Below are 7,233 nucleotides of genomic sequence, written 5' to 3'. Positions count from 1 at the left end.
TCCTATACTATCAATATCATTAATAAGTTTGAATGGTATTTTCTGCTTTTATTACATTTGTTTGTGATGGACATATCACAGAAACAAGTGTAATATAGATATATTATGCAATTGTTCCACAAATTAGCACAAGTCATGAAGGATTTTAAACAAAGATGTAACAATTTGACTTCTAAACATTGTCTTGCCATAGGTTCTTTTGATATATTTAAACTGCTGTGGCTTGAAATAGTCTAAGAAGAAAGTGAAGAAAGTAACCACTCAAAATCTTTCTGTCTATCTGAGTTAATTTAGGTTTCAGATCAGACTAACTATTGGGCACTATAAACTTAACTTCTACATAATTCATGTTTAGTATAATAATTCAGAGATTAAGAAAGTAGACTGATGATATATAAATAATACTTGTTTATTTTTGCAAAATACCAATGATTCATTCACATTTTGTGAGGGTTGTTTTAGATAAATTTTCATTGCTATGACCAAAGGCTTAACAAAAAACTTAGAGGAGAAAGAGTTAATGTGAGCTCATGGTTTTGATGGTTCAGTCCCTGATCAATCAAATTCATAGCTGTGTGTCCCAGGTGAGGCAGAACATCATGGCAAAGGGTGTGTGTGGGGGAATGTAGTTTAGGGGCTTAGGGCATGGTAGCCAGAAAGGAGGGTGAAAGAGAGGAGAGAGAGAGAGAGAGAGAGAGAGAGAGAGAGAGAGAGAGAGAGAGAGAGCGCTAGAGATAGATATAGAGAGAAAACGGGAACCTCACAGAAGTGATTAGACTAGGAGTGTGGGATTGGGATTGGTACAGTTAAATATAAAAAAGGTGAAATGAGTCCCTTTATGTGCTCTCTCTCTCTTCCTCTCTCTCCATCTCAACTTCTGTCATAATAATGCATCAGTAAGATCCTTATCAGATGCTGGCACCTTGATATTGGACTTCCCAGCCTTCAGAACTATGAGCCAATACATTTCTGTTCATTATTCGTGACCTTGTCTAGATATTCTGCAATAGCAGCACAAAAGAGAATCAGAAATTATGACCAGAGATATCAGGTGTTACTATGGCAAGTACCTGAAAATGTAGAAAGGTCCAAAGCTGAATATTGTGATACAAGCCAGACAAATTTGGAAAAGAGATTAGAAAAATCTAGATTTCATAGATTGAACATTATGGGTGATTCTGGGGAGGGCTGAAAGGAAGAGGTGAGCTGTAGTGAAAGACTGAAACTTAGAGCTTACTTTGTGGTCATGATCAGAATGGTAGTGGAAGTATTGATAATAAAAGCCATTCTGATGAGTTTTCAGATGCAAATGAGAAACAAGAAATTAAAGATTGGAGAGAAGGCAATTCTCACTGTAAAGTGTCAGATAATTTGGTTGAATTATGTTCAGACCTAGGATTTTGTGTGAGAAAGAATTTAAAATCAATGAACTATGGTATCTGGCAAAATATTGAAGAGACTGCATGGCTTCTCTTAATGTGCAGAGTCAAATATGAAAAATGATTTAAAGATGGAATTTATAATCAGAAGAAAAGGAGAATACAGATATTTATAAAGTTCTTAGCCTGCTATATAAAAAGCTGACAAGCATATTTGGGAGAGAAAACCAAGGGTGTGCCTTGAGTATCTGACCATTTAGAAAGGATATCAGTATGGCTAGAAGGAAGCAAGATATTTGTTGTAGTTTGGATATTCATTGTTGCCCAGAAGGTCATGTGCTGTGGGACTGATCCCCAGGTGGGTGCTACAGGAAGCATCTGAACCTTTGAGCAGAGGGCCTCAAGGATCATCAGAGTGTTCTCCAAAGGAGACTGTGAGTACCCTGGCCCCTTCCTCTTGTTCTTTTGCTTCCTGATCATGTATTTGCTCCGCCATGTGCTCCCCACAGGATATTCTATCTCCTTGTAGATCCCTCCCCAAAAGGTTAATCAAATATGAATTGGAACCTCGAAAACTATGAACCTAAACATGCCTTTTCTCTTTCTAAGTTTGTTATCTTGGTTATTTTGTTGCAGTAATGAAAGACTGACAGAGGCAGAAAATTGGTACCAAGAGTAAGATGACCTTTGACACTATTATAGAGCTTAACATATGATTCTGGTAGGGGCTTAGGAGATCAGAATGCAGATAAAATTGCAAACAGTAAAGGCAATGCTGATGACATTTCAGATAGAAAAGAGGACTCTAGGGAATTGAACTAAAGGTTACCCTTTTTGCACTGTGGCAAAACAAAAACAAAAATTGTATGCATTTTGTCCACACCCCAATACTTCAGGGAAGATTGAATTTAAAGGTGATGGACTAGTTTATTTCATGGAGAAAATTTCAAGGCAATAATGTATTCAGTCTGCAGGATAAGTGTAACTGGTTGCTTTTTTCCAAATATATAAGGGAAATCAGTAGCAAAGAGCAGAACATAAAAATTTAGAAAACCTGCTGCTTGGTCAGAAGAGGAAATGTGTAAAGTATCAAACAAGGAAGTCATAATTATTAATGCTGATAAAAAGAAGCCAGGTGTTTTCCACTGACATGGTAGGAAAAAGGACTCCAGGGCACCTCCAGAATTTGCAAGACCACCCCATCCATCACTACTGCATGGGAGAAAAACTCCCTGAGCTACCTGGCTTTCCCCAGACCACAGAATCATTTACCCAGGATTTATCTCCATCTTTTCCAATGGGAAGAAACTCAGAGGCTGCTGCATTTATGGTTCAAATAAGCCCATATACAACTTTTGCTAACAGACCTTGACATTGTCCACAGGATTTTGGTTTGGCCAGTATATACAAATCTTGAGTTGTGGGGTCATGGAGGTTTCCACTGAGATTTCAAAGGAAGGACTGGGAGTTCAGACAGTGTGTTGCAGAGCCAGAGACTCCACAAGCAGATCCTAAGAAGGCAATTCAGAGCTCTTAGTGCTATTGAAGTGAAGTCAAAGTTGCCATGGTGACCTCAGGAAGATAAAAATGTCAGCAATGAGCAATGCTAACTTATACACAAATGTGACTATGGTTAATGACAACACATCATACTTTTGAAAAAATATAAAGAGAGTGAATGTTATGCGCTCTTTCCACTCACATACAAAAAGTGATAACTTTGTAAGGTAATGCATTCATTAATGTGCTATATTTAACTATTCCACAATGTATTTATACTTCAAAACATGATATTGTTCATGATAAAAACATACAACATAATTTGTCAATTTAAAATGAATAACTTAGGTAAAGAAAGAAAAAAAACTGCCCCCCAAAAGAGGAGAAATAAATGAACATAACTAAACAATAACTGAACAACTAAAAGCAGAAATGAAAGAGGAGAAATTACAGTAGATATCATCAAAATATAAAGCATCAGTGATTTTATGCCAAGAAATTGAATAACTTAAAAGAAATAGGTAAATTCTTAGATATGTTAAAACTCCTAAGATTAAATATGAAGAAAGTAAATCTGAAGAAGCCAATAGTAAATTCATGTAGTGAACTCAGCCAAATGTTTAAAGAACCAATTCTATACCTTCTCAGTTCCTTCCAAACAAATGTTAAAGAGGAAAAAATACTTCCAGACTCTTTACAAGCATTATTCTAATACCAAAGGCTGACAAAGAAACAGAAAGATCAGCCAGGCATGTGACGCAGGCTGAGGCAGGAGGATCATGAGTTAAAAGCCATTCTCAGCAATTTAGTGAGGCCCTAAAAAACTCAGCAAGACTCTTTACCTAAATGAAATATAAAAAGGGCTGAGGATGTGCCTCAGTGGTTAAGCCCCCTGGTTTTAATCCCTGGTACCACAGAAAAAAGAAAGAAAGGAAAAAGCAAAAGAAATAAAGCAGGATGTATGAAAATTACTGGTTGACATTTTTGATGAACACAGATTCAAGAAAGTTGAAATCCATGAAATATATAAATGGGATAAGCCATAAAAATAAGATCATCTCAATAGATACAGAAAATTTCTTGGCAAAATTCAACTTTTCTTCATGATAAAAATCTTTATATTAGATTATGACAAATATGAAAAATTAAATTATGATGTCACATAAATCATAAGTCTTATAACAACATCAAATATCATGAATCATTCTCTTGCAATATTTCTGAATGATAGAAACAAGCTGTTCAATTTTCAAATATATATATATGTATATATACATACATATATATATATATATGTAATTTGCATGTATTGGTTTATTTCTTCTAAGAAGATAACAATTTGCTTAATTTAGCCATAATACATTTATCTTTGATTTCTTATGTAGTCCCTGACAAAATGGAAGATTTTCTTTTCCTTTTACACCATTTTTTAAAATATATTGTAGTTGGGCACAATGCCTTTATTTTTATTTATTTTTATGTGGTGCTGAGGATTGAACCAGGGCCTCACATGTGCTAGGCAAGCACTCTACCACTGAGCCACACCCCTAGCCCTGCACCATTTTTTATAGTGTGAAGTAATTTACTTAAAAATAAAATGCAGACATTTGGTGGAGTACATATAGATATAGATCTTCACAGTTGCTATTCTGTTTCTGAATTCTTGAGGGAATAAGATTTAGATTTATGATGTACCCAAGTGCTGATGTTTACAGTAGAATCTATGTTTATGCTTATATATGTGTGAAAGTATATGAAGTATAAAATCTGTTTAAAACAGGTTCATATATAAGAATGTATTTGTCCATGTAATTTATGCACAGGCATATAATTTAAAAGTTTCTTACACCAATGATCATAACTTTGCATAATTGTTAAATAATTATATCTACTACATATCGTGACTGTGAGAATTAAATATATAATTTTATATAAATAGTGCACCTAATTTAGTGCTTGGTCAAAATAAATTACAGATTACTTATTTATTTCTCTTGTTTGGTAATTTGGAAATAAAATGTTAAGACGAGTTTAGAATAAAATTTACTCCTCAGGTTTTCTAAAGAGGAAAACTTAAAAATATAACTAAAAATGTTATCTACTTTAAAATTTTTAGCTTTAACACAAAGCTAGAAAGTTATGACTGAAGAATCAATACAAAAAGTAATGAAAATGATAAAAATTATCAAAAAAGTAAAATAGCATGCTTCAGAGAACATTTTGGTATGATGTAGATAGAAGCAAAAGAAAAGAAATTCTACATGCATATATGGGTTTATTCAGCCATCATTTATTGATCATGGTTTAGGTACTAGTTCTTGCCAGTACCTTGAAATTCAGAGGAAGTTGCCTTTATCCTTACACTGCATAGCTTATAGTCTAGTGATGTTGGGAGGAATATATGAGAGAAAATATATAATAGAAAATGGCAATATAGTTTAATATTCCTTATTTTAAAAGTTGATTGAATTATATGAACTAATAAGCCATAGTTTCTAGGTTTTGGTTGGTTTTTTGTTGTTGTGTAATTTTTGTTTGCTGGTTTGCTTAGTTTTTTCACTCTTTGTTTCTTCAAACAAATTGTCTAAAATCCCTTTTTCCTAGTTTTGGGGATGTTTTGGGTACATCTAATAATTTAGAATTGTCCAGTTGTGGGAGAGATGCCAGTTCCCCTTCTTGCAGGCATTGCAGATACACAAAAACAGTTATTTTGGATATATTATCTCCTACTTGAAAACGTGGAGCAACGATAGACAAAATGCAGATAGCTATAGTCGATGAAGTGCATCAGCAGAAGTGACAACATGAATGAAAGGTATAGTCAGAGTGCCTGTGTGTCATCCTCCAAGCTATAGCTGCAGTTCAGTCCTGTCACACATCAGTTGTGACAGTTCTCTGCAATCCACTGCATTCTTTGCTCCAGTAAATGAGTAGAGAGAGACAAGCTTCTGCTGCTTTTGTGCAAAAACACAAAATAGGTTTATTGGAGGAATGTCACATATCAGTATTTTCTTTTCCCTGGGAGAATGGAAAGTCATTGTTTGGATACCTGAAATGAGACACTAAAAGTTTTAAGAATTTTAAAATGGGAGGAGGTTATTATGTACTCCAAATAGGTAAAATGTAGAAAACAGGTTTTGTACACTAATGTACTAGGAAATCATAGGTTTAGAGTGATAGAACTTAAATGGTAGAAAATATTTCCTTTATTTCTCCCTATCACTGATGAAAAGAAGAAATATATTACTTAGTTAAAGATTAGAGATGTCCTCATTCTAGAATTCTGAATCAGGGGCCAGCACGCTGGATGAATGATCAATTGCTCACTAAGGATCTGTGCACAGTGTGAGAAAGGGGAAACTCCCTTTGTTTAGAGGGTCATCATGCTTTAGTGCAGATGTAATGACCCAATCCCACAATAACTTGCTCAAACCTTCTTGCTTTATTCTGGAACTAAACTTCTCATCATTGAATGGATTTGTTGATAAGATCTTCTTCAACTATGGATTAAGGAAAACAGAAGTTGGCTTTGTGAAAAAAAGATTTATTTCTTTGTAGATTTGTTCAAAATGCAATCTGTTTTCTCAAGATAGATGAAATACTTGTATTGCATAAACATGAAACAGATTGATATAACGAAAACCTGAGAAATCTTTCTGCAAGTCTTAAGTTACCCTCAAAAGGAGATGGTTTGATAAGCTTCACAGTGCATGATGCTGTAAAGTCTATGCCTTCCCCTTTTCCTAGAGAAAATGTATAAATTACAAGAAGAGAAGAATGAAAAATATAAAGTGGTCTGCCTGATATTTTCTTAGGTTCTTAATTTCCTGTCCTGAGAAATTATCCATTCTTATTACTGTTTACATATACAAACAGATAGGTATAAATACTTCATAAACTACATTTACACACATATATAGAAAGAGAGAAAGAATTTTTAAAGTTTAGTTACTATAATAAGTAAAGATCTGGTTTTCATTGTCAGTCATCTCAACTATAAAGGAGAGAACTGAATTACCTTGGTCCTTAGAAGAAGAGAATGGGTCATGTCCTCAGAGATTGACAATGAAAGAACCTCTTTCTATCAGCTATTCTTAAGGCAGAGACAAAGTTTTCCCTCTTAAGACTTTGAAGCAAAAAAAAAAAAGAGAAAGAGAAAGGAGAGTTTCTGGATATAATTTAGACAAAAAGAAATTTAAGGCAAGCTAAAATAGCCCTTTCGATGGGTGTCAACCTCTTAAAATTCTAAATTTTGTACCAACATAAAAGTTACAACAGCTAACTAGTGTAGACATGTGTGTTGGTGAGCTTTCTATCACCATAAGAAATTCCTGAGACAAATGGTTTATTCTCG

The sequence above is a fragment of the Ictidomys tridecemlineatus genome, chromosome 4 (assembly GCF_052094955.1).
Source record: "Ictidomys tridecemlineatus isolate mIctTri1 chromosome 4, mIctTri1.hap1, whole genome shotgun sequence".
Lineage (NCBI taxonomy): Eukaryota > Metazoa > Chordata > Mammalia > Rodentia > Sciuridae > Ictidomys > Ictidomys tridecemlineatus.
Note: the sequence above shows the minus strand (reverse complement) of the source record.